The 7605-nt window shown below is 33.7% G+C and overlaps 1 pseudogene; it reads right to left on the bottom strand.

Moving 5' to 3' along the window:
• Positions 1–5240: 5240 nt before the first annotated feature.
• On the bottom strand, positions 5241–7079 carry LOC136829698 (piggyBac transposable element-derived protein 3-like; annotated as a pseudogene).
• Positions 7080–7605: the final 526 nt, after the last annotated feature.

The raw sequence follows: 7605 nt of genomic DNA, 5'->3' as shown, positions 1-7605 counted from the left end.
TATATATATATATATATATATATATATATATATATATATATATATATATATATATATATATATATATATATATATATATATATATATATATATATATATATATATATATATATATATATATATATATATATATATATATATATATATATATATATATATATATATATATATATATATATATATATATATATATATATGTATATATATATATATATATATATATATATATATATATATATATATATATATATATATATATATATATATATATATATATATATATATATATATATAATGTTTGTGTTCAGAATATAAATTACATAATAATAGTACAGATAATAAATCATTAAGCACAGCACGTACAGGGGCAAATTGGATATTAAAGGCGAAAGAGAGGGAAGGCAAAGGTGAGGGGTGACCGAATGTTGGGATTGAAAATGAGAACCTTATTGCGAACATAAATTGGTGTTGGATTGAATAAAGTTCAATTATAAAGGTTATTGAGTGAACAGACGTTACTAAAGACGCGTGTGCAAGCAAAATACACTTACAATGAGTGGCCCCTGTCGATGATTTTAGAAAGGCAGAACTAAATACAAGAGTGGAAGAGATAATGTAAAACTACGAATTATACGGAAATAACGACAAATTATATAAGGAGGGCAACTGATAGCTAATATATGAAGAGGTGGAAGTCTTTCATGTGTTCACACGACTGTGAAAAGAGATGTTACTGAGTGGCTGACCATGGTGTGGAAGGTATGCCTTGAAACTACATGCTAGCGGGGGACACTTAATCGCTCATTTAAGTGGAATTAGAACATTAACTGGGAAAATCGTGATATATGTATAAAAAAATTCAATTAAAATATTTAAACCTTTTAACATTGTTATGAGATCGTAAAATAACAGAAGAAGGCTTGAAGTCTTATCACACATAAAAACACTCTTTGGGGAACGACCTGGATCAGGTCTTGGGAAGTTAAAGGGAACGAAAGTTCATGAAACTTAAATCACAGCATGTTGCTCATTTAGTTCCTCCTTATTAACATTCTATATATGGCACTCGATATACTATACAGTATTATAAAAATTAATAAATAATGACACGACATATTTCTGTCGAAAGCCCTCCCTTTTGGAAATCCTGCATACGGACCTTCCTTTAAAAAAAGAAGAAAAAAAAAAAGGAGAGTTTCCAACAAATATAAAAGAGGGATATATTTGTCTTTGAGTGTAAAGGTAGAAAACGCAGGAGATATTTAACCCAAGTAGACTAAGCGTTGTGTAGTAAGCCAGGGAAGGTGTATGGAAGTGTCATGACTGAGAAAGTAAAACAGATAAGAGATGTCTTGATAGTTGAAGAACAGCGTGGTCTTACTCCTAAAATTGCGGTAGACGCCGATAATCATAATATTTTGCACTTACCATGAACACTCAAGAATAAGAGCGATTTTCAGTGATTTAGGTACAAAGCTATGGGGAAAGTATACACTTGATCCCTCTACTTCTCGTTATCTGGCATCAATATAATTCCGCTGATAATTTTATTGTAAATTCAGTAATAACCAAAAATTCATATAATGGTTGATCTATAGAATAGGTGGGTCAGAAGATTTACGACAGATACCGCTATAGAAAACCTGGACTTATTGTTATGTTGATGGATCTAGGTAGATTTATATCTTCCCACAACCCGTTTCAGATTTACAACATTTTTCATAACCCGTTTCAGATTTTAAAAGTTTTCCATCCTCCACTAATATCTCTGGCACAATTTCAGGATTAAGACAACAGTGTTCTTCAACTATGAAGACTTCAGTTATCTTCTTGACTTTCTCAGTCAACATATTTTCATTCTCCTCCCCTGGTTTACTAGACAAATTTTCTCAAGCCATCTCATTCCATCGATTTACTAAAAAAAAAAATCTTTAATTGAATATTTAGTTACCGTTCAATCATTCAGTTCTATTATTGATTTCCCAGCATAGCATATAAAAGATTAATATTCCTGCAGCTAGTTAATCTAATTTCAACGAAAACTGTGCATTTAAAAAATCATTAATAATATCATACATTTGTTTTGATAAATTAAGCTACTTTAATCACAATATTAAACGTTAGATCGTTAATGTATGCCAAAATTACATAAAGAAAAATGGCCATTTATCTCAGAAGGGTAAATAGTTAAAAGATAAGTTGATTCTAGGTTGCAGCCCAAATTACAAAATGATCGCCAGATATGCCACATGGAGCAATGTTTGACCATGGAAACACTAATACCCAGTTACAAGACGTAAAGATAAATATATATATATATATATATATATATATATATATATATATATATATATATATATATATATATATATATATATATATATATATATATATATATATATATATACATACATACATACATACATATATATATATATATATATATATATATATATATATATATATATATATATATATATATATATATATATAAACATACTTGCACTAATTTTCTTTTCTTTTTCCTTTTCGTCCTATTTCTTTTCGATTTTACCAAATACTCCGTCTAAAAAAGAAAACAGTTGAAATGAAGTGAGGAGAGAGAGAGAGAGAGAGAGAGAGAGAGAGAGAGAGAGAGAGAGAGGACCACAGCTGTGGTATCACCATCGGAGAAGGAGATCCCCTAATGGAAGATGTCCTCACGGAAAACCAAGAGTAAAAACAAGATTTGCTGCTAAGAAGCAAATTAACATTACAGACTAAATAATCAACACTGGGATAAGATTTTAACACTTAAAAATGAAAGAGTTTTTTAAATGGCTATATTAAAACTATGTATATATTCATGTATATATATTGCTCCTAGAACTTAATGCTACAGTTACTGCTACTCTGCAACGATAACAGTTTATTGTAGCAATTGCACCAGAAACAGTCGCATATGGTACTGGTGAAGTCAGTTACTATAATCTGTACTCGGCACAATTTTTACAATTGATAGTATCATCTCTCTCAACCATAGTTTTGGGAAAGTGTCTGCTGGCTTCAGAGTCCAGGGACTCACATCAAGTCCTTTAATTCCTTCAACATTTATGCCTTTTCCTGTCTGCGAATGTGGCATGTCATATAAATCACGGAGTCCATGATGTGAATACTTCCCCAACATTAAAACAACCTTCCATTTGACATCTTCAGGTACTAAACATTTTTCCACTTCTCCAATTAGTCAATTGTTCTAACTATCGAAGGTAAACTTTTCTTTTATTTTCCTGGATCAGTTTAATGTTAGCAGTTGCATTTCAATACTCTCCAAAAATCCACTCTCTCAGTGACACGGGTTGCTTATGCTTCAAGGCTAACCTTATACTTTTTCCGAAAGGAAAACGTTTATTTGTATTCCTCTTAGCCAGAGTCGAATGAGAAGTTTTCTGTCTTCCTGACAACTGCAATCTCATGCATCCCACTTCAGCGCCTTTCCATTATTTTAGAGACTTACAAATCCTTCACTGCATAGGTTCGCTTCTCTTTGTATATAACTTTTACTTTGGATAAATCGTTACGTGTGTTTCTCTCTCTCTCTCTCTCTCTCTCTCTCTCTCTCAGATGCGGAACGAAAGAGCTAATTGTTTACGCGCTCATTTTTTCGCGCTGAATTCCAGACACTTCGATGGTCTTCATTATTCGGAACACCGGGAACTTTTCTTCCATCGGAATTCGAGACAAGGCTTGATCGTTGTATGAAAAGACGTGGCGTGAATGGCACTGAGAGTCGTTGTCGCATTCTTTGATTAAACCTGCCTTATGCTGGCACAGGCTCATGCTCTAGGGAACCCCGTAACTATTTGAAATCTGTGAAAAAGAAATAAGCAGAGACCAACACAAAAGGGGTTAATTTAGATTGGTGTTACTGCGAAACGGATTAAATACCATTCGGATTTTTTGAGGGTCTAAAGGAATAGAGGGACAGTCAGAGTTGCAACTCCTCCTCTACTGCCCAATTTTTTTATTTAGAAGAAAAAAAAATTTTCTCCCTGTTCAATGGTTTCATATAGCACCAATATATACTCATATAAGTTTTTTTAATTATTTATGTTATTATTACTAAATTAGAATTAGTGGACTAATTAGTCCAGTCGGGCATCAGAACAGCCAATCTGTTCTACAGCTTCAGCAACAATATTGTAAAAACATAGGTTCTTATCAAACTATTTGTTTTATATTTTGCTTAATACTTTATTGTAGGAAGTTTATACATGAATAAAGTTCATAAATAAGAAATAATAGCTGCTTGCTTGTCATTATTTTACACATAACATTGAAAATAATAAATTAGTAATTTAGTCTTTCAAATGTTTGCCTTGTAATTTTCCTTGAAATCAGAATGTAATTGAATAATTTAAAATGTTATGAAAGTAACTGCATTAATATATATTGATTAACCTCTTTACATGCTTCTCCTTTGAATGGAACACTAATGCAAGATGTAAAATCCTTATCATCTCATTTCCTACTCATGGTGTGTGAAATTTTAGGAAACAGTTGTTATTCTTATTGAGACACAAGTTTACTTTACATTTCATGCACAGAATATTTGTTTTTCCTTTACATCCCGGATTCTTGCAAATCCTCCTTATATCATCAACACTTGGGAAATGTCCTACAAGGTCAGATCGAATAGGTTTATCAGGAATTGCCTGAGCAGGTCGTCCTACCTTTCGTTTTTTACTTTTACCCTCAGGCTTGATGGCCTGCCTCTTTTAGGTTTCCTGAGGACTTTCCTCTTTTCATGAAAGCAAATGCAACTTTCAGTTTGAAGACTGCAAGGGAAGGATATCTGGCTTTTGGTATATGAAGATTTCCAGCATCTCGTCGATAGAGTAGCCAGCTATTTACTATTACCATATCAATCATGTGGAAAATAAGGCGATGGTAGTATTTCTTGACCTTATAGTTATCCTGTATAGGGAAATAAGGCAGTCTGCCAAGTCTACTCCACCCATTGACTTGTTATACTACAAATAATGTCAGGGCAGTTTACATCAATCCTACACTTGAGTTTTCTGTCATACCTGGAGACCTTACTGATGGGGTTGGCTTTTGCGAAAGTTGACACAATATTCACAATTTTAGTATCGTACCACTTGACATAGGTAACCTCACATCCTTCACCTGTGCTTCTTAGCTCTTCATATGAACCTCTACCTTTTTCATTAAAGCTTTCTCTGCATCCTTCGAATTCTTTATTCCTGGCAAGCGAGGAACCCGGACTGTTCCACAACACCAAATACCCTGGTAGACAGGTGCTGCATGAGTGGCACAGAGGTAAACCAGTTATCAAAGAATAAAAGATGGTTGCAGTTTGTAGGGATTACTTGAGCCAAATGTAACACACTATTGGCACTAGCACCAAGGTCAGGAACATTTTGGTCATCGACTGATCAATTTTCCCCGTGTATGGCATAAAATCATAAGTCATACCCTGACTGTCTGTAAGAACCATAAACTTATACCCATATTTATGCGGTTTACTAGGTATATACTGTTTGAAACTACTATCTCCTTGGAAGGAGCAAGTTGTTCATCAACGCAAAGATTTTGAGTCATCAGGATTTGCTGAAACTTGCTTCTCAGTTTATCAACAAGGGGGCGGACTTTGAATAATTTGTCCCTGTTTCCTCTGGGGTTTGAATCGAGGATCGAATTAGCAACCATATGAAATTTGGATTTTATTTATTCCCATCTGTTACGACTCATAACATCTGCAGCAACTTCCCTAAGAGGACCTAGCTGGGTTGACCAATGCATTCTGATATTCGGAAGTTTACTTATTGAAAAAAAATAGATACTCAAACCCAGCCATTGTTCTAGTTCATTACGGTCAACATTTAGAGGTTTGTTTGGATTTTTTTTGAATTGCATAGAGATTTGACTGTGCTACAATAGTGTCCATAATGTCATCATCAGGAAGTCACACACATACTGAAATGGCTGCCGTAGGTCATCACTGAATATTGGATCTTGGCCAAGATATTCATGTGATGAAGATACCTCAGAATCAGCTACCTTCCATGAAGTAGCAGAAAGTTTTGATTTACTTCTTACTTTCCTGGTAGAGGCTCCTGATGATGTTCCTGGCGTTTCTGAAGCAGCACTTATTTCTAGCACAACAGTCTCATTTTCATCAGAGGAATGAGGAGTATCCTCGATTCCAGCATCAGATGGATCTATCTTCAAGCACTGGAACTTCATCCTCTTCTAATGAAAATAAATTGAAAATAAATTGAAGATAAACTGAAGACATACTGTAACTCTGGTTTTCAACTATGTTCCCTCTTCCCGGTATAGTCAACAGCCCTTTTTTATTCTACATTAGGCTTGGAAAAGTTACCAATAATTTCAAGTACTGTTTAAATTTTTTTAAGTAAAAAAAGCATTTCAAAGATGAGATTAAAGTAGTCATTTTACCTTACTCTTTAGAATAAACCTACCAGTCTCTATATCTTGATGAAAGTCTTCCGATGTAATAGGTGGATCATTAGTATCATCATCAGGTTCCTCTTCACTTAGTACTTCATTTAGTTCAATTTCCTGAATGCATTCCAAATTTCTGGCAGCTAATTTGTGCAATCTTCTTCCATAGAAAATAGATTTTGGAATATCTAGACAAAGAGGTAATGTAGATAGTCATAAAAGTGATTATAGTGATGATGGTTAGTATGCAGTGGTTGCAGCGATGATGGTGGTAGTTGTGGCTTTGTAGTGATGACTGTGGTCGCAGAGATGTTGGCAATGATGTCAAACAATAATTTGTGTACATAACAATCTCTATATTTGAGTATATCATGATATGTTGTAAGAAAACAAGGTCTTTCTTTGCTATGCCCAGTTGGACTAATTAGGCCTATAATTATCAGTGCTCCGATGTTCCCAACTGACTAAAAGGTCCAGTAATTAAAAACAACAATAAAACACAAAGCAAATAGTATTTACATGTTATTTTGCATTTATATGTAAGATAATATATACATTTATCAAGAAATAATTTAAAAATAACTCTATTTACTTTGTATTTCATCCATCATACACAAAAATTATGTTGTATCGAGGATAAAATCAACACATCCTCCTCCTCCGAAAGATTGTTTAGTACTGGTGGTGATGTTGGTGATAATGGGCGGAGTCAGTCAGGAAGAAGCACTAGTAAGAGGACGAATTAGTCAATGTGGGCAGACAGAAGTACCAACCCAAAATAACAGCATTACACGTGTATTTTAATTAGCGGACTAATTCGTCCACTTGGGCAGTAGAGGGTTAAACCTGCTGTTACCCACCAGCGACAGAGAAAGAGTTATAGCTATAGCTTAGAGTCCCAGTGAGTGGAAGGGCCTGGGAAAGAAAGACAATTTCCTCAGGAAGGAAAGAATGGAGTGCATAATATCCATACATATAAAGATTTCAGCGTAAGTATGCAAGTGGTAGCGGTGCAATAGAGTTTTAGTCTTAAGGAAGAGGAGAATAAAAAGGAAAGGGAGTGGTTCTAGCATTATATTAGGAAAAACCGCTAACAACAAAAAAAACTAAAAATATAATAAAAAATAAATCAAT

Source organism: Macrobrachium rosenbergii, chromosome 45 (assembly GCF_040412425.1).
Source record: "Macrobrachium rosenbergii isolate ZJJX-2024 chromosome 45, ASM4041242v1, whole genome shotgun sequence".
Taxonomy (NCBI): domain Eukaryota; kingdom Metazoa; phylum Arthropoda; class Malacostraca; order Decapoda; family Palaemonidae; genus Macrobrachium; species Macrobrachium rosenbergii.
This window is presented reverse-complemented; position numbering and strand designations above follow the sequence as displayed.